The sequence below is a fragment of the Schistocerca americana genome, chromosome 5 (genome assembly GCF_021461395.2).
Source record: "Schistocerca americana isolate TAMUIC-IGC-003095 chromosome 5, iqSchAmer2.1, whole genome shotgun sequence".
In the NCBI taxonomy this organism is placed as follows: Eukaryota; Metazoa; Arthropoda; class Insecta; order Orthoptera; family Acrididae; genus Schistocerca; species Schistocerca americana.
The window spans coordinates 516,600,519-516,624,941 of NC_060123.1; positions in this window are offsets into that span (position 1 = coordinate 516,600,519).

Below are 24,423 nucleotides of genomic sequence, written 5' to 3' on the forward strand. Positions count from 1 at the left end.
GTGTTAACTCACCATAGACGTAACAGAAAAAAACTGGATTAATTGTACAGGGATGAGGGTTTTCTTCTTCTGAATTCAAACAAAATACAAATCTTCGTGAAGCTACAGCAAGCAATTCGCTTGGTCACTGTTGAGGCTGAATCAACAAACAACGCAAAGTAATGAAATGTGAGCATGGCTCATCGGCCTCCATCATATCCTAACAGTGTATTTCGGAACTGAGGATAATGTCTGGAGTTTCTTGTATGTATTTCGACTGTTTAAAAACAATTGCATTCAAGAAAGTAAATAAATCAAAATTAAGTAACCAGTACCAAAGTAACGAAAAAGCCGTCTGATAAGCAAAAACAAGTTTCATTTCCGATTTCAGTAGCCACGACTTAGCTAAGAACATCATGCACATACTTTGCGACAAAAATGCTGTTGACAGGAGTAATCAACAACCCCAAGGAGGCATGACGCTGAAACCATCCCCTGTAGCCTTGGCAATGTACAGAATTCATTGAGGCTATCAACAATTTTCTTCACATATATCCGGCCACTCGTTGATGATTAGTTTCCTTAGAGCTATCAAACAGCGAGAATGTTTTGATAGTTGCGTTTCACCTGCTGTTCCAGACAGTTCCAGTCACTTTCTATTAATTAAGATCTTTTGACTTAACGGACCAGTCGAGGTATTTCCGATGCCTGACTATTCCTTATACTAGGAACCTATCCGCGTAACCCAGAGAACGTAGTCTTGTCATGTTGGAATACGGCAGTGTTCTCACGAATATGTAGAAGAGAGAATAATTCATGGTTGCTGATACATGTTGCTGTAATCATCCTTGTTCATGTTCACGGGTACCTGGCTGATCGTACTCAAACCCTTATACAAAAAGCAACCCCGTAACATTACAGAACCGTCTCCGGCCTGAACTTCATCCTGCACATCACCTCTCCAACTCAGGACACGAATCAGACCAGACCAGCTTGGAACTGTCAGTAGAATAGTAGAGGCTAAATATCTTCGAACAAGGAAACCACATCCTTGAAACCCTCAAACTAGTGCTCAAATGGCTCTGAGCGCTTTGGGACTTAACTTCTGAGGTCATTAGTCCCCTAGAACTTAGAACTGCTTAAACCTAACTAACCTAAGGACATCACATACATCCATGCCCGAGGCAGGATTCGAACCTGCGGCCGTAGCGGTCGCGCGGTTCCAGACTGTAGCGCCTTAGAACCGCTCGGCCACCTCGGCCGGCTCAAACCAGTGCTGTTGGATAAGATAAAATAAGAGAAAAACGACTCTCCAAAGACTTCAGTATGACACAGTGACTAAGCAAAGAAGTTGCAGAATAGCTAGTACCGATATTGAAACTGGTAGAACGTGATCTTATACACTGCAGTAAAATAAGTATCACAACTGTAAGGAAATGAAAGTGCTACGAAACAGCCACGTCCCATGGTCTCTTGCGCTTGATCCGCCGTCACCGGATATTTGACGGAAGGGGCAAGGAATTTGAGAGGCGAGTGCTGACTTCATTCTTACGAGGTGTCCACTGAAAAATTAAGTCAGGTAAGTGCATACAAAATATTGAAGTTATATCTTTTACCTTCACTGTTACTGAGCTTCAGTGTTAATACAAAGATATAATTATGTTAAATTTTTGCGCTGCCAGTCGCTACAGCTTACGTATACTGCGCGTAAATATGGCCCTCTGACAACTCCCTACCAACGTAAAGCACATACCGTAACACTATCTCCTCCGTACTTCACTGTTGGCTCTACACATGATGGTAGGTAACGTTCTCTAGACCGTTCGCCAATCCTAAAGGCTTCCATCGTATTGACACAGATGGTAACGTGAGTCATCATTCCAAATCAATCGTGATCCACTGTTCAGTGGCTTCGCTCTTTTCGCCATCTCAAGTGTCGCTTAGTAATGCTACAAAAATGTGCGGTTTGCAGCCCGTTCTTTCTAACTCACTACACGCTATCATTCTGATAGCTGGACTGTTCGCAGCATTTTGCAACTAGTGAACGATTACTTCCGCTGATTTCATGTGATTTCTTACAGCCATCCGGTACGCCAGTACATGAGGTCTACCTGGTGTTTAGTTGTGGTTCTTCTTTCGTGTTTCCACTTGACCATCATATCACCAACATTTCACCTGGCAGTTTTAGAAGGATTGAAATGTCTCTGAAGGTTTTGTTACTAAGGTGACATCCAACGAATAGACCTTGTTCGAAGTCGTTGAACTCTGCTGATCGACTCGATCTGTTGTTACTCCTTCTATACAGACAACAAAATACTCCCCGCCTGCATTTATACTGACGGGTCCACTTCCAGTGGCATGTAGTGGTAAGTTCCACGCAACATTTAGGTGTGTGGTTGTGTTTCATCGGATAGTGTATCCATCCGCAAAAACGGCCAAGAAAATAATTTTGCGTGAAGTAGCCATTGCAACGTCTGAGAGCCGTATAAACTAAAATGCTATTTATTAAGTGGTGATCACTATCCGTCTACAATTCGATACCCAGATAGAATGTACGTAGAGATTAGTATTTCATCTGTTACCCATTGATTCTTCGCAGGTACCTTCTTTGTGCCGGCCGGAGTGGCCGGGCGGTTCTAGGCGCTATAGTCTGGAGCCGCGCAACCGCTATGGTCGCAGGTTCGAATCCTGCCTCGGGCATGGATGTGTGTGATGTCCTTAGGTTAGTTAGGTTTAAGTAGTTCTAAGTTCTAGGGGACTGATGACCTTAGAAGTTAAGTCCCATAGTGCTCAGAGCCATACCTTCTTTGTACCTACGTTTTTCTTTCCGACTTCTGTGATGGTCCTTTTTAGAGATGTCAATTCCTCTTCAACTGTACTGCCTACTGAGCTATTCCTTATCGCTGTGTCTACAGCCTTAGAGAACTTCAAGCGTATCTGGTCATTCCTTAATACTTCCGTAGCCCACTTCTTTGCGTATTGATTCTTCCTGACTAATGTCTTGAACTTCAGCCTACTCTTCATCACTACTATATTGTGATCTGAGTCTATATCTGCTCCTGGGTACGCCTTACAATCCAGTATCTGATTTCGAAATCTCTGTCTGACCATGATGTAATGCAACTGAAATCTTCTATGGCCCATTCTTTTCCAAGTATGTTAGTAGTACAAAGACAATAAATAACTTACCTGTTATTTATCACAATTTCATCTTTAAACAAAGTTTTAGTTAAATTTTCTGTGACAAACTCTTTCATTCTTGTCAATGGTTGGAATAAAATATGAAAATTGATATGGCAGTTGAAGTGCTTAAGGTCCACATTATGGGATGTAACTGAGTTAACAATTTCACTAACGATGTGTCACCCTGATGCTCTTAGTGAGAACGTTTACCTTGATTATTTTCTTACATCTATACCTACGTGATTGGTCTGCAATTCGCAATTAAGTATCTGGCAGAGGGTTCTTCGAATCACATTCAAGCCATTTCTTTACCATTCCATTCTCGAAAAGCACATGAGAAAAACGAACACTTAAATCATTCCGTGAGAGCTCAGATTTTTCTTATTTTACTGTAATGATTATCTCTCCCTATGTTGGTGGGTGCCAACAGAATAATTTCACAGAGCTGAGAAGAAAGGTGTAGTATCACGTATTGATACCACCCCACATACAACTCAAATTTGGCAACAGAAGTGCAAATTTCCGTCAGACGCCGACAGCAGTCGTCCGGGATCCGGCAGACCCAATGGAGCATGCTCGCTGAGCCACGCCTCCAGTGATTCTGGCCCACGGGTGCCCTCTGCCGCCGCGATGTAGGACGGCTGGCGCACTCGGAGCCACTTAGCTAAGTGACGCTTCGCTGATGCAGTTTAATCGCTGGTCTAACGCTATTCTTCTCTTCCTTGTTCACATTGGCAGTTAGACTCTCTTTCTTGTCGCATTATTTGTAAAGTGTTTCATTACGCTTGGAGAAATACGAGTTAAGTAAGTCTTCTGTTTACTGTGTTCACTTGTTCGCTTATCCTTTCTGCTCCTGTCCAGCTTTCCTAAGACGACAGCAACTGCACCACTCTGTAGCCCACCTCTCCTTACTGTTGTGTACGAAGTCGTACACAGCAGTAGGTGATTGAAATATATTGAGAAGATTCTGGAAAACGCCTTCGTTTTAATGATTGCCATCCCTATTGATGTGTCATATCCGTGGCCCTCTCTCCCCTATTTCGTCGTAATACAAAATGAGCTGCCCTCCTTTGAACTTTTTCGATGTCCTCCGTCAATCCTATCTGAAACGGGTCCCACATTGTACAGCAGTACTCCAGAAAACACGTGATGTGAGGAGTCTCAGTAATAGATCTCCTTACACTTTAAGTGTTGTGCCAATAAATCGGCCGCTTTGGGTAGCCGCGCGGTCTACGGCGTCTTGTCACGGTCCGCGCGGCACCTTCCGTCGGAGTTTCGTGTCCTCCCTCGGGCATGGTTGTGTGCGTTGTCCTTAGCTAAGTTAGTTTAAGTTAGATTAAGTTGTGAATAGTTTAGGGACCGATGATCTCAGCAGTTTGGTTCCATAAGACCTTACCACAAATTTCCAGATTTTTTTGCCAATAAATTGCAGGCTTTGGTTAGCTTTCCCAACAATTAATATCTATGTGATCATTCCAATTGCAGTTATTCATAACTGTAATCCTTAAGTATTTAGTTGAATTTACAGCCTTTAGATTTGTGTGATCTGTGGTTTAACCGAATTTTAGCGAATTGCTTTTAGTTCTCATGGTGATCACTTTATAGTTTCGATTCTTTAGAGTCACTGTCACGTATTGCAACAGGGAGATGTATAAATCATTTTGTAATTGATTTACTGTCGCTTTCTCTTAGTATCTTGCTGCTGTGGATCTGTTGTGCAGAGCCACTCATTGTAGTGTGTGACGTCTTTTCCATCTGCAGAGGGTCGAGGGCTGTAAGAGAGTTATCAAAGCGCAGAAGCACTCTTAATAAACTCTTATCTATTTTGCTTCTCTCATAACACTCTTACAGTGTCGGGTATACAGATCGCTATTCGACGACTTTTACGTAACCAAGCTTATGACAGAAGCTCTCAAAATGTTGCCTCGTAAGCAAGTGCCAAATTACAGAAAATTCTTTGTTTATTTCGGGATGTAGGCGTTGTCGTTCTGTGCATTCAACGACACTAAGCTGCGAAGCCAAAGCATAAGCAACCTCTCCAGCACAGTTGGAGATACTCGATCGCTCTCGCGCCTTGTTGATGCTCTGTGCTTAAGCTTCTCTCCTCGCGTCTGTACATTGAAGAAACAAAAGTATCCACAGTGGCAACTTTTTTCTGTAGTACTTATTTAAGTAACGCCGCTCCCCCTCGAAGTTTAATAGCAAGAAGTCAAACATGAGGTTCCATAATAATATGTTGCAGTACACATTATGTAAACCAAATCTGAACTATTTAACAGTAATGTCGTTTCATAAAGGAGTAAATACTAGCGTACTGTGTAGATTTACAATTTGCAAAAGTAGTGTACCAAATATGCAATAACCATACATTAATACTACAAATTAAGACATTTCATTGATAGTGAACTCATAGGTGTTAGTAGACTAGGTAGTGTGAGAAAAAGTAGTGACTGTTTGGGAAGAAGAAAAACTGAGAAGAAAAAAGGAGAGGAAAAATATTAAACACTGTAAAATCGTTCTGTACACATCTACGACAAAATTTCGTGTCGCGTTTATGCAGTCATTTCTCCGTTTAATGGTGCTAGTAATCTATCAAGAAAATTTGTGCAAACAGCTATTCGCTCAGCCTGCGTTTCATGTAGCTGGTTAAATGACTTCTACAAGGACGCAGTGGCATATAAGTTAGGAGCAAATAAAATCTCCGCTGCTTAACAGCATGAGCACTCAGACGGGTCATCCACCCATGTGGCACTCATCGGAGACTGGTACACAGCCACCAGTGGGCGCATCCACGGGGGGCAAGCTGTCGAGCGACGAGAGCGCAGATGGTCCTGGAAATCGACGTTCGTGCGCGGGAGCGAAATGTCAAGCGGCCTGCTCCATTTGTGAACAGGGTGCGCCGCTGGAGAGCCCTGCCGGACCGGCCGAACGGTACGAGTGGGCGACGAGCGCACCGGCGTTCTGGGCTGCCCGGCCCCATCACCCCCTCACGGTTGTCTCCAATTGATGGAGTGCGAGCCACGCCACGGTGACGATGCTTACCGCTGATGTGCCGCATGTAAGGCCGACACTCGGGAAACCCTTCCCTACAATACGGTGCCTAGGCCGCAGAGACTGTATTGTAAACGTGGTTCTAGACATATTGAAAGTTGGAACTTCTCAGCGGATTACAGCTGTGTACCGGACGAGGACTCGAATCCGAGGCCTTTACTTTTCTGTGCTACTCCATTGAACTGTCCCCGGAAGACTCACGACCAGTCCTCACAGCTTTAATTTCGCATTTCCTACCTTCCAAACTTCACGGTAGTTCTTCTGCGGAACTTCTGCCCGAACTTTCGTTTCCTGAACATGACGCACAGAATTCCCGCCAACTACTACCCAATACCCTCCAACAATTTCCCCTTTTGATAGACAAGTAACGACGCACAGAGAGATCCCGAAAATCCTAGGCCTATGGTTTAGTAGTAATGAATTCCATTCAAATGCACAAGTTTCAGAAGCTGCTACATTTAAAACATTTTTACAAAACACCGTCCCACGTCGTTCATGAAGGTATGCCATCATCGCACAACGTTCTGTCGAACTCTTTCTAGTATCCCCAGTGGCGTTTGAACTGCCAGGACATCCACTTCAGTCTCGACTGACGTCTCGTACACAAGACAAATGTATTTGTTAAGCAACACAGAGAAACATAACCCCTGCTCTTTTAGTCACGGCAGGATTGACTAGATATAAGGTGTCTGCAAATAACTGGAAATTAGTGTATTTAGTGGTGGACACGGTTACTTAATACTATCATCATGAAAAACTACAGCTCATTTAAAGAAATTGATGAAATGGACAAAATAGAAATCCACATGCGACATTCTTCTTCACCACTATAACATGTGTTTTACGAGACAAATGTTACATGACTGATGTGATCCCCTTCGCACAGTCACACAAATATCTGCTTCGTAATGTACATCTGAAAACCATGTTGGATTCAGACACCTTTTTGTAAATTAAATACCGTCTTGCTAAACCTGATCACGAATCACATACAATACATAAACAAAACAGAATCTGCCGCACATTAATAGTAAACACCGCTCTACTATTCATTCAACCTCAACGCCTAAGAAATCTCGTAGTCAGAACATGGTTCGTCAAGGATACAGTTGAAGAAAAATGTAACCATGTGTTCCAGAGTATGGTTCAAATGGCTCTGAGCACTATGGGACTTAACGTCTGAGGTCATCAGTCCCCTAGAACTTAGTACTTAAACCTAACTAACCGAAGGAGATCACAAACATCCATGCCCGAGGCAGGATTCGAACCTGCGACCGTGGCGGTCGCGCGGTTCCAGACTGAAGTGCCTAGAACCGCTCGGCCACACCAGTCGGCGTACACAAGACTTGTCCCCACAAGAAGAAATCAAGTTTGAGATCAGGTGAACGTGCTCATTACGAAACAGAACCTCCTCTGCCTATCCATTTTTCAGGGAAATCCCGATCCAGGTATTCACGAACTCTCAGTCCGAAGTAAAATGGTACTCCATCGTGGTGGAACAACATCCACGACGAAAAAAAATTTATGATGTTCCAGGAATCTGGGCAGTATACCTCTGATAAACACAAAGTACACTGGTGCATTTCAGCGGGCAAGAAGAAAAAACGGGCACACTACGTAATCTTCCACTATGCTTGTCCACAAGTTGACCGATAATCTATCTTGATGCCTCTTCACAACTGTAGCGTAGGGACTCTCATCGCCCCAAACATGAGTACTGGTAAAACAGGCTTCATCCGTGAGAAGCACATAAGCAGGGAAGTGAGAATCGTCTGGAAGAACCATTGGCTGAACACGACACGAGGCAGAAGTCAGAGAATGCACTCTCTGTGGGCGATAGGGGTGTAACTACATTTCCCGTAATACTCGTCACATAGCACTCTGCGAAATATTCATTTTACGTGAAACGGATCGAGTGCTGATTGCAGGTGCCTCAGCCACTCGTGCAGACATTGCATCTTCTCAGTCGGGAGTCCTTGTAGTTCGTCGTCCTCCTCGTAATTGTACTTTAGGGCCAATTGCTCTATTTCACTTAATCGCTGGAATAATCTTCGGAACACAGTGTGAACGGGATGTCTTCTACGCGTATATTTGCTCCTGTAGAGCCTCTCCACTCCTCTAATGCTTCCATTTGCTTGTCCAAAGACGAGCCGGCCGTTGTGGCCGAGCGGTTCTAGGCGCTTCAGTCCGGAACCGCGCTGCTGCTACTGTCGCAGGTTCGAATCCTGCCTCGGGCATGGTTCTGTGTGATGTCCTTAGGTTAGTTAGGTTTAAGTAGCTCTAAGTCTAGGGGACTGATGACCTCAGATGTTGTCCCATAGTGCTCAGAGCCAGTTGAACCATTTGTTCAAACACGAAATTCGTTCCTGAAAGTTCCGTCACCGTGTGAAATTCACGGTTATTGCTGATCAATAACTTCAGCTTGTAAACAAAGACTGCAATCAGCTACAGTACAGACGTTTTACACCAGGACTGCTGATTTCAGCACACAGTATGCCATTTGAAATATGAAGGCTATCCACAAAGTACGTTACGTTTTGGAATTAAAAATAAATAAAGTATTGGAAATTTTTTTATTATATACAGATGAAAGCCACACTTAAATACTACTTTTCTACATAGTTGCAATTTAAATTAAGGCACTTATCGTAGCGATGGACGAGCTTGGAAATTCCTTCGTCGTAAAATTCGGCCTCCTGCGTCTTCAACCACGTGATTACTTCTTCTTGAAGCTGTGCGTCGTCATCAAAACGCTGCATAGCCGACCACTTCTTCATTGCTGGGAATAAGTGGAAGTCGCCCGGTGCCAGGTCGGGACTGTACGGCGGATGAGGAAACAACTCCCACTTATAAGATTCGAGAACTTCACGAGTGGCATTTGCCGTTTGGGCCCGGGCGTTGTCGTGAATCAGCAAGATCTTTGAGCCCAACTTTCCCCTGCGCTTCTTTTGTACTGCTCTTCTGAGGATGTGCAGAGTTTGGCAATACCTTTGAGAGTTTATTAAGGTTCCTCTTTCCAGGAAATCCACAAAAATCACACCTTTTCTGTCCCAAAAGACAGTCGCCATCACCTTCCTTGCCGACATTGTCTGCATGCATTTCTTGGGTTTTTGGGGGGAATTTGTGAGCCCCCCACTGCACTGAGTGCAATTTTGTCTCGCAGTTCACATGCTTAACCCATGTTTCGTCACCAGTAACGATGCGATCGAGTAATGAGTCGCCATCTTTCTCGTAAGCGTCCAAAAACGTTAACGCTGCGGCCATTCGCTGATTTTTGTGAATCTCTGTCAAGATTTTTGGTATCCATCTTGCACAAAACTCGTGGTAACCAAGCTTTTCGGTAATGATTTCGTGCAACAAACTTCGTGAAATTTGTGGAAAACTCATAGAGAGTTCCGTTATTGTGAAATTACGGTTTTCACGGACCGCGGCATCGACTTTTTCGACAAGTTCGGCAGTCACTCTGCTGTGTCTTCCACTTCGCTCTTCGTCGTGAACGTTAGTTCGGCCATTTTTAAATTTTATGACCCATTGACGCACTCCTCCTTCAGTGATTATGTTGTCCCCATACACATCACAAAGCTGCCGATAGATTGCTATCGGTGTACAGTTTTTTGCAGTCAGAAACCTTATTACAGCACGCACTTCACACTTCGCGGCATTTTCAACTAACGCTGACATTTCAAACTGTCACAGTAACTCAACGGAGTACAGCACGAACCTCTCACTAGCACGGCAGGATGCCGACTGAGCGGTGGAATGCCATGACACCAAGATGGCCGCGCTAGCCCCGCCCCTAATGGACACAAACGAAAACGTAATGTACTTTGTGGATACCCCCTCGTAGATTAATTGACTTATTATTCCAACCTCTACACGTAACTGCTCCCCGGGATTTCCTGCCGTACAGTCCTATCAAGAATAGTACCAGTACATGTATTCCACAGTCATAGGTAGCAGAAACGACTTTTGCTAATAAATTTCGACTCGCTCGCTACCTGACCACGGTGAATTACCTCAAACTGATACGTTTACCTTTTTCCGTCGTCTCCGAAAGTTTGTAACATCACGGAATCACTCTGTATATCAGCGACCCTCTGCTGCAGAGTGCGAGTATTCTGGATCGTAAGCATATTCTGTACCAAATGACCGATTACTGAATATATCATACACTTTCATGAGCTCGGAAGGGATATCCGGAATCATATACACTGAGGTGAAAAAAGTGATAGGATACCTCCTAACATCACGTCGGACCTCCTTTTACCTGGCGTAGTGCAGCAGTTTGACGTGGCATGGACTCAACAACTCGTTGGAAGTCCCCTGCAGAAATATTGAACCTTTATAGCCGTTCATAATTTCGAAAGTGTTGCCAGTGCAGGATTTTGTGCACGAACTGACCTCTCGATTATATTCGATAAATGTTCAGTGGGATTTATGTCGGGCGATACGAATAACCAAACCACTCACTCGAACTGTCCAGAACGTCCTTCTACCCAGTCGCCAACAACTGTGGCCGAGTGACGTGGCGTATTGACAGCCATAAAAATTCCAACGTTGTTTAGGAACATGAAGTCCATGAACGGCTGTAAATGGTGTCCAAGTAGCCGAACATGACCATTTACTGTTAAAACGACGCCTTAGAAAAATTTATGAATGATTGTGCTGATAAACCTCTTACATCATTTGATTTTCTAACAGCTGAGCAGAACTGAACATACTCAGACATTTCGCTCTTTACCTATTCTGATCAACACTAAACTGACACACAATATTTTTAGCCCAACGCAATCTGACTTTCAATAATCCCTACAAAAGAATGGCCCTGACTAACAATAACCTATACCTTTCATGAATCACTTACCTCACAAAAATCTTCATTACTCGAACTACTGCAATACAGCGAGCGTCATTACTGCCGGCTAAATAAAAGATTCTAACTACTGAAGGCACTAACTACTGATAGACACAGTTGGCAAATGAAAGATTTTGATAGAGAACAAACAGTGTATTTACCTTAATAGCGTTCAAAAGTCATAATACATATATCAGTTCATGACATCCAGTCTTACAAATTTCCTTTTTCTGAAGGACACACGTCCAGATCGTCCGCTCATAGTAACCTCTCAAAACTCTGGCATCTCTCTCCCCATATCCACCATTGCTGGCCGCTCACCTCCAACTGCCAAACGCTACACGCTGTTCACATCCAAATGCCCAACACTACACTAGCGAATATTCCAACAATGAGCCCAACCAGCCACAGACTGTACACAGCGCAGTCAGCGATTTTCATACAGAGCGCTACGTGGCGTTACCAACATAAAAACCTAAGCAGCCTACTTACAGTTGTCGTTGCTTATAGATCCCCTAACTGTGACTTCAGAGCATTTCTGCTCAAGGTAGAGACGGTTCTTGATTCACTTTATATAGGTAGTACCACAAATTAGTTATATGTGGTGACTTCAATATTAATTTTGTATATGAAGGCGCAAAAAAAAGGATGTTGGTAGATCTTCTAAATTCATATGATCTGATGCAGACTGTGTTTTTTCCCAACTAGGGTGCAGGGGAACCGTAGCACAGCCATAGAAAATATTTTTATTCATTCTTCATTACTAGAAGGGCATTCTGTTAGTAAAAAGGGTGAATGGTCTTTCAGACCATGACACACAAATTTTTACACTATAAAGCTTTTGAACTCAAACAAATTTCACATGTAATTATATTCTATGTGGGAAAGTTAATCCAACAGTAATAGAGAGTTGTTCATACTTCATCAAGGAAGAAGAGTGGCATTATGTTTATAGTGGCGATAGCGTAGATGACAAATATAATGCTTTCTGTAAAGCATTTCTCATCCTTTTTGAGAGTTGCTTTCCATTAGAACGTTCTAAATGAGGTACTAGCAGCAAAGGCTGCCCAGGTGGCTGACTAGTGGGATAAGGATAACATGTAGAACAAAGAGGGAATTATTTCAAAATGTTAGAAGTAGTCTCAATCAAGCTGCAGTAGCCCATTACAAACAGGACTTAAAGGTGCTTAAAACGTTATTAGGACGGCAAACAGTATGTGGTATGCAAATAGAATAGGTAATTCACAGAATAAAATTAAAACCATATGGTCAGTTGTGAAGGACGTGTCCAGTGAGCAGCACAAAGTCGACGATATAAAGTCAGTTCGTGTTAAAAATATTTCTGTTACTGATAAATCAGATATATGTACAGTATTTAACAATTTGAAGTCTGTTTCTTAGCATTGCTGGTGAGTTAAATAAAATTTAGTTTCTAGAGGGAATCATACATCTCTCTTGGAAAATGCCTTTCTGAGATTGGTGTCTGAAATACTCCTGTATGGTACTGACAAGGGGGAGATTGAGTTAATAATTAAATCACTGAAGACTAAGGACTGTCATGGATAGTATGGAGTGCGTAGCAGAATATTTAAGTACTGTGCACATGTTAGCCCTGTATTTAGCCATATTTGTAATTTTTCCTTTAGGAATGGTCAGTTTCCTGAACGATTAAAGTACTCAGTAGTAAAGACGCTTTATAAAAAGGAAGAAAGGAATAATGTAGACAGTTTTAGAACTATCTCTATGCAATCAGTATTTGCCAAATTTATTGAAAATGCTGTGGGTGTAAGGACAATTGATCATTTTAAATCACACAGTTTGCTAGAAAATGTACAGTTCGGCTTTAGAAGCCGTTTAACAACTGAAAATGCTATATCCTCTTTTCTCTGTGAGTTACTGGATGGCTGAAACAGAAGGTTTCAAATGCTAGGCATATTTTTTGATTTAACTAAGACGCTTGATTGTGTTGATCACGAAATATTGCTCCAGAAGTTGGACCATTAAACAATACGGGAGTGGCTCACAATTGGTGCACCTCTTACTTTAGCAAGGGACAGCAAAAGGTCATTATTCACAGAGTTCATAATGGCTGTGATGTGGGGTCTGAGTGGGATACAGACAAGCGGGTGGTGTCCCAGGGATCAGTGTTGGGGCCACTTCTGTTCCTTTTATATGAATGAAATGCTCTCTAGTATTACAGATAACTCTAGAATATTTCTGTTTGCTGATGACACTAGCTTGGTAGTAAAGGGTGTTGTGTGCAACATTGGCTCGGTTTCAAATGGTGCAGTTCATGACATAAGTTCATGGCTTGTAGGAAATAAACTAACGCTAAATCACAGCAAGACTCAGTTTTTACAGTTTCTAACACACAGTTCAACGAAACCTGACGTTTTGATTTCACAGAATGGGCATATGATTAGTGAAACTGAACAGCTCAAATTTCTAGGTGTTCATATAGATAGTAAACTTTCGTGGAAATCCCAGAAATCAGACCTGAATCCGGATCGGACATCCTTATCTCTTGTGCAGAAAGGTGTGCAGTATACTGCTGCATCTATTGTCAATAAGCTACCGCTAGAATTCAAAACTCTTTAGCAGTAACCGAAGCGCTTTCAAATCGAAACTGAACGGTTTCCTCATGAGTCACTCGTCTATTCTGTCGAGAAGTTCCTTGAAAATTTAAGCTCATTCGTGTTGTATTGTTGATTGCATTTACTTAACCATATGGCTTGACCTTTTTCGGGTTCATAAACATCTTATTTTTATCTTTTATTACTTTTATGTTGTAATTTCATGTACTGACACGTTCCTTGAAGATTTGCTTCTCAATGCGGTCCTGGGGAACTTGAGGTGTAAATGAAAAAATAATTAATATAAAGCAAAGTCGGCAATCGCGTCTTCATGTCTGTCCTTACGGAGTAAGGGTACAGGGTCGATTCCAATCCAGTTTTCATTATAGTGTAGCTGGATTCTTCAGGGTGATTTCTAGGAATAAAATGGTAGTACTAGAACCTGACGTCAATAGCTTGCTGTTAGCAGGCGATGCTGGCAACAATAATAAAAAATAACAGACTAAAGGAAAGACATTCAATAGGGAAAAAATGTATTGAAGAGAAAGATCAGTGCACTCGAACTACAAAAAAATTCTGATTTTTTTAAAAAAATCTACAATTTGGTGTAACTAATTCCGACGTAGCTGCAGCTCTTAAAATTTTGAATACTGTTCGTCGGCCTAGACTAGAAAAAAATCAGTCCGGTTTACACGACGCTATAAAGAAGACATCAGTTTTTGGAACTGCAACTGCTGATCGACGTGGCACTGAAATTATTACGTGCTGCAAAACACTGGACGACTTACAAGCCGGACATGTAAACAAGGCTATACTGTCAGTCGCTCAGGTTTGTACTTACGGCTACTCCCAAGAGTCAATATAATGAAGGAAAAGAACACGCGGTAAGTGATCCTGTTAAACTGTAAACCAGGCTCTGTGCTACATGTAAAGCATACAGGTACAATAAGAAACTTTTAATCTTTAGCTTTAATTTAGGGACTGACGAGTATACCTTTTATCGATCGATGGAAAAGCACGTGTGCCGTTAGGTATTACAGCAGCAAAGGCTCAGCCACCAATGTTAATGCACCTTGACTCCGTGGTCGCTTAAAAATTTGAACTTATTCCGTTGTTTATGCAGGTATTGTGAAAAAGAAAACTGGCGAAGGGAAACCTGAAGCTATGACACATACCGGGTCTACATTCTTGGAGATATCGTAATGGCAAACATTTTTCCTGTAATGCGGACTCCGGCCACAGACTTACATAGAATTTCTGAATTACCTGCTTTCGAAAAATTATTGAGAACATGAGAAGGTTTTGTGAAACTCATGTTTATTTTTACTTGTGATGGAAGTACCCGTTGAAAATCCACGATACAAGCGAGTTATAATTTCAGACGTATAATGTTTTAAATCTTTTGACTTGGATGCTATTTACATTGCCGCAAAATCTCTAAAAGAATTGCATTTTACTGAGTGGAGCGACGAATGAAGCCTTTTAGTCGCGAACGTCCTGGTGTCGTATCAACTGCGGTTCATCTTGATTTCAGTATTCGAACTATTGACTTGGAGCTGGAAAAACGGAACTTTGAGAGGGCAAGCATTGTAATGGTTAATATCTGGGGCCAACTCGCCATTGACCATTCTCCTGTGGTTGCCGAATACATTGTATTAATTCATAACAGACTGGATATCGTACAGGGTAGGATACTGAAAAATGATGCTGCTTGGTACGAAAATCATCTATGTGAATAATTTTTTTATTGAAACAGACTTCAGACGGATACGTACCGTAGTAAATGGTGACTACGAAGGTAAATATGTTCGCTGTTACTACAGCTATACAGCTATCTTTGGATCTCCAAGCGTAATCACTTTTGAAGCAAGTTCCATACGATGGCTTTTGACTCAGTGTCGAGGAAAATTTATTTCAAAGATTGTGTGGCGTCTGTGGCCTGTATTTTTCATCACACAAAGCCACCAAACAACTCATCAGAACCAACAAGAGGATTTGCTCATCGCAAAGATTCATCCTCAAAGAATTCATCTAGACATACCGGGGAAGTTCTTTGTTTCATAAACGATAACTATACTGTGGTTGGATGAAGAAGATGTGGGCACATCGAATGTCCCTAACATTAGCCAAATCGAGAACTAAGTAACAGCTATGCCAGTCATAAACAATATAAAGGAACTGGTTCAAAGTCCATGGACATAAGATGATTAAATTTAGCATCGTTCATTTGATTTGTTATGTTTCGTAAATTTTCTAAAAACTGTGACTTGTTATTGATTTTATGAAAACAAAAGATTTTTATACAAATACATAAATGATTTTGGAAGTGCTGTTTTAGTTTAATAATTTATAAATTTGAAATTGCAAAATATGTGACGTCACACCAGGAAAGAGGGAGGGAGTTCACACAAATGTGACCATCTGTGAAAATTGCGGGGGGCGGGGTGCTCAAAAAATCGTGAAATTCATGTGACGCAATCTATAGATGGCCCCTAGTATGAGTGTGCCCACCCTTCGCATTTATGAGAGCTCGAAGTGTGCAGAGGACACTTTCAGTGAGGTATTCAAATGTCTGCGGAGGAATGGTAGCCCATTCTTCCAAAGGCGCCGAAATCGGAGAAAGTGGTGATGTTGAAAGCTGAGATCTGGAGCAAAGTCGTCGTTCTGACTCACCCCAAAAGTATTTCATGGGGTTCAGGGCCGGACTTTGGGCAGGATAGACAATTTCAAGAATGTTGTTGTTAACAAACTACTGCGTCACAGATGATGTTTTTTATGAGAGGGTGCGTTTTTATACTGATACAAACAGTCGGCGTCTCCGAATTGCTGATCTACTGTAGGCAATATGCAATGATGTAAAATGTGTTCATATCCATCGTTATTTAGCGTTTTCTTAAGCGCAATAAGGGGACTACTCCCCAACCACGAAAACCACTCCCAGATTGAAAACCGCATGCTACGTACGTCACTGTTGGTACTACACAGGTTGGGAGGTAACATTTTCCAGGCATTCTCCAAACTAAAAGTCGTCCATCGGATTGCAACAGGATATAGCGAGGTTTATCATTTTAAAGCACTAGTTTCTAATCGCCCACTATCGAGTGGCATCGTTCTTTGTACCATGTAAAACGTTGTTTGCCATTGGCTACAGAACGATTTAGTTTATGAGCAGGTGCTCGACCGCTGTTCCCCACGCTTTTTAACTCCATCCGCACATTCATTACGCTAGCTGGACCATCTGAGGTCATTTATATTACGTTCATGGGCGTCAAATTCGTAACCCAGCATGCCGCCAGAGGTGCTAGTCCCATCAAAAGGAACAACCTCGATAAAAAACTACAAAAAGATTATAACTGTTTTTTATGCACGTAGCGGATAACGTGGACGAATACACTGTCACCTCTGAATAGGCCTGTGGAGGAGGCAGAAGTTTGGAAGAGGATTACTGTTAATGAAGTAAAAGATCCACGCAGTGGACACCAAATGAAAAAGCTACTCCTGCAATCTATGATGCTGACGTCATGAACAGCGCAATCCTTTCTGATTCTTTCTCAGTTAATTCAGATTGCTACGATTTCTTTAATTAACAACACATTTAAAGATTTTCATCTGTACTTCGGTGTCTCTTACAACAAGGATTTGGGAATGGATAATTCATTAAGTATGAGTTTAATTTATTTCTTACTGGAGAAGGATCACACTGACATGGAATATTATCGTGTGACACAATCCTTCAATATATACACAATGTAACGAAAATGCTCTCTTAATGATAGCACTTAAAATAAGACATTTAATGTGATGAAGAACAGCTTTAGATTGAAGGATGAATTAGCGATCACTGAACATGAATACAGAATATTCATCTGATTCAAAATACCAGTACACGCAGGAGCCCAACAGTTTTAATCCTTCCGTGAATCAGATTGCTGATGCTCAGAGATTTTGTGACAGAGTCAGGTGTATGATTCTATTAAGTTGAGATGCTTTCGCTACCATAACATAAAATAGGATGGGTATATAAAGAGCCGTCACTAAAAAGAACTTCCCATATACATGATGGAGAAAAATTGTGCCACGAAATTTTATCCCTGGATATTTGAGGCCAATAGGAACCAAAATTACGAATGTTGTAAGGGTCGACAGCGCACAATTTTTGAACTACATAAACTTGGCACCACGTGCTCCGATTGGCCTTGGGATTGCCCTGTTGTTGTTCGTCGGTTGACGGGCAGCCCTATGGCTGTCGGTTCACATATACAAACGTCCTTCGCTCCATCACTGCCCCAACGTGATATGCACACGTGTCCAATACGTCTTGCTGTCTATCTGCACCTCACGTCAGAGGCATTCACACGTAAGCTCCGCTTCAGAGCATACACATGTCACCTGCGATTTAGTCATACAGTAAGCATGGCGGCGCAGTATTCGTTTGAAGAACAACGAGATATGGTTTTTGTTTATGGACTAGCCAACTGTAATGGGCATCAAGTTCGACCGTTGTATGAGGTACCCAGCAAGACGCCATCCAAAACCGCAAACGTTTACAGCAATTCACCGGCGACTTGGCGAAACAGGCACGTTAGCAAGATATCATGGTAATGCTGTAAGACGAATACGACGGGATGCTGCATTTGAAGAAACTGCTCTCGAGCGCTTCAAGGAAGCACCTACGACAAGTAATCGAGTGCTTGGACACGACATGGGGGTCACTCATCGGTAAGTCCTGGAGGTTTTGAGGGATGACGGCAGGCATCCATTTAGTTTCCACCGTGTCCAAGACTAAAATCTATGGCGGACTACGAACACAGGCTAGGATTTTGGCGGTGGCTTCTGCGGCGTGTTGCACGAAATACCGACTTCCTCGCCATTGTGTTGTTTACCCACGAGTGCACCTTCCATCGGGATGGCCTTTACAACACTCGAAACGTTCATTACTGGGGAAGGGGAAATCCTCAAGTCGCGTACGTCCACGGACACCAGGAAAGATTTTCGTTCAGCATTTGGACAGGCATTGTTGGTGACCATCTGATTGTGCCAGTCTGTCTACCTCCATGACTTACTGGGGTAAATTACCTTCACTTTTTGCAAGAAACTCTACCCGTCCTGCTGGAAGATGTTCACCTGGACATACGACTATGCATGTGGTTGAAGCATGATGGGGTGCCCGCACATAAGACGTGCTGTGCGCGGATATTTAAATGAATTTTTCAACGGCTGGGTAACTGACAGAGGTGCTCGTAGGACATGGCCCCTGCGATCACCAGACCTCACGGCACTGGACTTTTTCCTGTGGGGATTCTTCAAGGTTCAAGTTTCCCCTATGGACGCGAACCACCTAGAAACGAAGAGGAATTACTGGGTAGCATTCAACATGCCGGAAATCACATCAGGGCAATGCCAGAAGTCTTTGAAAGAGTTTGTCAAAACACCGTTCGACGTTACCAAGCTTGTGTCACGTCAGAGGGTCGCCAGTTCGATCACCTGTTTTAAGTAAACAATGTCCTAGCTACAATTTGTAGAATACTTTCTGTATGCGAACTAACAGCTGTTGACGGATTTGTTCCTGGTACGCCTTATCGTGACACTACAGTATTTGTGTCAGGACCCTGGCGGATTCGCACCCAGGCCCCCAGAGTGACGCGCTACCACAGAGCATGCGGGCCGTCTTGGATAGATCGAGATGTCCGGCAGGCAAAGCATTCGCGTTCATGCGTTGTCCAAAGCATCCGGCAACAGGGTAATCCCGCGACTAATCGGAGCGCGTGGCGTCAAGTTTCCATAGTTTAAAAACTGTGCAATGTCGACCTACACAACATTAGTAATTTTGGCTCCTACTGGCATCGGCTATCCAGAGTTAAAATTTCGTGACACAACTTTTCCCCACAGTAACAACGATTAATCAGTAACATTTGGTATGTAAGTGACAACAACTGACAACCAGAGGAAAGAAGTACGTTGGGTAGCTGAGGTCGTGAATCTCAGGCTGTGTGTTGTAAAGAAAAATTACAAGTAGTCTTTACCCATGTTGTTGTGGTCTTCAGTCCAGCTCTCCATGCAACTCTATCCTGTGCAAAGTTCTTCATCTCCCAGTACCTACTGCAGCCAACATCCTTCTGAATCTCTTTAGTGTATTCATGTGTTGGTCTCCCTCTAAGATTTTTACCCTCCACGCTGCCCTCCAATACTAAATTGGTGATCCCTTGGTGCCTCAGAATATAGCCTACCAACCGATCCCTTCTTCTAGTCAAGTTGTGCCACAAATTTCTCTTCTCTCCAATTCAGTACCTCCTCATTAGTTATATGATTTACCCATCTAATCTTCAGCATTCTTCTGTAGCACCACATTTCGAAAGCTTCTATTCTCTTCTTGTCTAAACTATTTATCGTCCACGTTTCACATCCATACAAAAACTTTCAGAAACGACTTCCTGACACTTAAATCGATGCTCGATGATAACAAATTTCTCTTCTTCAGGAACGCTTTCCTTGCCATTGCCAGTCTACATTTTATATCCTCTCTACTTCGACCATCATCAGTTATTTTGCTCCCCAAATAGCAAAACTCATTTACTACTTTAGTGTGTCATTTCCTGATCTAATTCCCTCAGCATCACCCGATTTAATTCGACTACATTCCATTATCCTCGTTTTGCTTTTGTTGACGTTCATCTTATTTTTTCCTTTCAAGACACTGTCCATTCCGTTCAGCTGCTCTTCCAGGTCCTTTGCTGTCTCTGACAGAATTACTATGTCATCGGCGAACCTCAAAGTTTTTGTATCTTCTCCATGGATTTTAATTCCAACTCCGATTTTATCTTTTGTTTCCTTTACTGTTTGTTCAATATATAGATTGAATAACATCGGGGATCTCCCATACTGGTTATTAATCATCACAATCTGTACAGTACGATTGATCGTTTACGAAAGCTCATGAAGCAATAGGGCTCAAATAAGTAGCAAGTGGGTGGTTGAGGACCTGAATGTGGTACGATAAGTTTCAAAGAAGATTCCGTCGGATCTAGCACTTCGGCACGCAGAGAAATGAGAACATATTGTTATTCGATTCGATCACGATGTTCTAGTATTACGGTAACAAAGGCACAAGACTAACGGTCTTTCTGACCAAACAAAGTACGTCACTTGCACTTTTCACTCTCATTCTTATGAGAATAATTAGAAATAACACTAGATTGCATATTATCTAACTAACTCTGCAGGTATTTTGAAGAAACAGCTTTATTCTCAGAATAAACTGCATATTCACCGTCGATCTTTGTCTGTGATACCATAGAACCACTTCACTATCAGCATTCCCGGAAGAGTAGTTCCAAATTCACCGCACTGGCCACTGGCGTGGCACGAAAGAGTGACCGCACCTGTCAGTGGCTGTCCTTCCTGGCTCTAGACCTATCTGTAAACAAGTTGTGTGGGCTACAGTAACACTCCAGGTTCTATGAAATACCCTGAACATACTGGAGCGGATTTTAAAATGCTCCTGTTCTCTTGTTTACTGACATGAAGGGTAAGGTGAAAAGGAAATTGAACTGTGCAAGAAAGAAATAAGTAAACTCAAGTGCTCATTCATTCTGCAGAGACTATGTGTTGGTCTGGCAGAGCAAATTGCAACCTGTACAGCCACCTGTATAGGTACACCGGAGTTTGTGTGCCAGCCGCTACAAGCCCTATCTGCACAGGCGACCGGAGAAGAATCAAAATTCGATTCTTTGCCTGCGCATGCGTGTAGACCTGAGCGTGTGTGTGGGTCACTCCGGCAGGCCTGTACAGGTTTTGGGTTAGCTGGGACTAGCTCCCTGAGTCGGTTGTCTTTGTATTCACGTGCGCGATAGTGATAACTAGTGACTACACGCACTGTAGTGCTCAACTCTTGTCATAAACAAGTCAAATCGGAAACGGAACCAAGTGATAGAAGAGTTTACCGAAATGTGTAAATTGGAACCTTGCCTGTGGCAGGCAAAAAATAAAGAGTACCACGATCGTGAACAGAGGGATTCAGGCCTTGAAATACTTGTTATTAAATTGAAGGAATTAGAACCCGATGCTAGAAAGCAGTCGGTAGTTAAAACTAAATTATTTAAGAAGTCCTGTACGTGAAGAGAAGAAGTAACGTGACATGTCAGTGAAATGCGGAGCTCCAACGGACAAAGTCTACACATCAGAATTGTGGTACTTAGATCTGTTCGATTTTCTTGGCGATCATGACACTCCTGGTGCGTCTGTGTCAAACTTGGATGACATGGATGGATGTGAGGTCGATGACTTAAGTTCTCGGATTATTTATAACACTCATATAATGTAATTTAACTTAATTAAACTGCATTTTGTATTTACATAGGGAACGTTTTTATTAGTTAATGCAAAATGTTTTGAGCTGTGTGAATTATTAACTTACTAAGGCCAAATATCTTCTTTTAGTCTACTTTTTGTTTCGAAGAACCCTATTGTCTTGGCATGGATCTTTGCCTTCATTCATGAAGAATGAAATGAACCCATTTCTAACCTGTTTAACAGCAGTCATTGCGTTCCCGTGGTTCAGACGTTTCAGAGCGATCATATTTGATTCCGAGGTATCCAAACCTGTAGTGGCAGTAGTTCCATCGTACGTCTCCTCATAGGTACTGTTTGGAGGAGCGTAAAACTTTAGATGTTGTTCCAACAAAAAATTATGCAATGCACATGTTGCCATCACCACTTTTATTATGTTCTCTGGTTACAAACTGATTTCAGTATGGAATATACGAAATCTAGATGCAAGTATTCCAACGTGTTTTGCTCTTGAAACGCGGTAGTTGTAAATTTCTGTACTAGCTGAATCTAGCTGCGCTTGTCGAAAAGGCTTCGTAATATTAAGCGTAAAAAAAAAAGGCATCATCAGCCACAAAAACGTAAGGGACATTTTCGAAATGGTTTTGGAAGTTGGAGCTCACTACTCTCTAACTTTTCATAAAATTTAGTATTCTGAAGAACGCCTCCATCAGAAACACGTCCATTAGTTCCAAAATCCGCTAAAAGGAACCGTTAGCTAGCATCCACTATTGCAAGAAATACCATACTGTGTCTGCCTTTATAGTTGAAGTAAAAAGATCGGTAATCTGAAGGAGCTGATCATTACTCTCTTACTAATCCCGTATGAGTGTATTCATTTCTCTTTGTAAGCCACTTTTTCGTTTTTTCCTCCTTTTACACTTCATGGCCACTAACAAACCGACTAACGCGATCGCGTTGTCTTGTTGTCTGCTCGTCATTTCTCGACTGACTGAGTTAAAATCTTCCAGTTTACAGAAGCGTGTGTGTGCTCCAGCTTGCACAGGTATACCTTTCCGGTATAACTGTGCAGACAGGTAAACCGGAACGTGTGTGGCGGGCCTTAGCGTTAGGGACTAACGTCTGATCAATATGAGAGTCATTAGAGACAGTGAACGAGAGAGAGAAATCACTATAACAGTGTCATGTTCAAAGGAATCATACGATATTCTTCTTAACTACGGGTAACCTAAATCTTTATGCCTAGACGCAGATGTGAGCTCTACCACTCTAGAAAGTGAGTGCAGTACGTTCACCACTGCTTCGTCTCACACACTCTGGGTCAAGTGGCAGTTTTACCGACGATTGTTCCAGCACAATATGCTGTATTATCAGTCTCCAGGAATAAAAAAGCGTGGAACAGCAATTAATTAACATTTGACTTTCATAACAGAGAAATTAACAATACAAAATCACTCTTGATTAAATGTGAACTCACTTGAATTTAACTTGTTTTATTCCTCAGTATATACGAAATACATTAACGGATTTACTGCATCCCAATGGGAGATGCGCTGACTCCATTATTTTTAAAATGAGACTAGAAAGCAGTATTCACTTTATCGGAACAACGATTATATGGAAAGCTCTGCTGAAAAGCAAGGATTTTAATCGATTCAGCTCATTTAATTCTTCAGTTCAATACATGTGACTCTGCTGATAGCGCTGTGTTTAATTACATGGAAATTAATTACTGCTGCATACTTCTTACTTCGTCTATGTTTCTTTTTAAACCAGATAACGGCGTATGTAACATCACTGACTATTTTCAGTGTTCAGTCCCCATGAAAAACGCGAAATTATCTAAATGCCTCGTGTACATTACCAATCCTTCGAAGTTATTTCTTTAACAGATACAAAAAAAATCTGCAAAACGAATTTCTAAGGAAAATATGTCACACAATCTCCTTCAGTGCAATATTTGTTGTAGGGCCATATACACTGCCACACAAAAGACGCAATATCTCATGGACTGTGTTCAGGGTGTAATATGCACATACCGCAAAGTATCAATGTCTGTCGTTCATTTGTCACGCTCATCGACGATCAGATGACGCTCCTCTGTTTTGAGTGTGCCGAGCGTCCGCCCCCGGTAGCTGAGTGGTCAGCGCGACAGAATGTCGATCCTAAGGGCCCGGGTTCGATTCCTGGCTGGGTCGGAGATTTTCTCCGCTCAGGGACTGGGTGTTGTGTTGTCCTAATCAATATCATTTCATCCCCATCGACCGCAAGTCGCCGAATTGGCGTCCAATCGAAAGACTTGCACCAGGCGAACAGTCTACCCGACGGGAGGCCCTAGTCACAGGACATATATATATTGTGCCGAGTAGAGGTGAAAAGTGTATGCAACATTCATTCTAGGGGTCAGCCATGCCACCTCCGAAATGTAAGTACTCCTGTTGGACAATCGTCAGCCGTTTCAACAGGGTCACCTCGTAGACCTTTGGGAAGCTACCC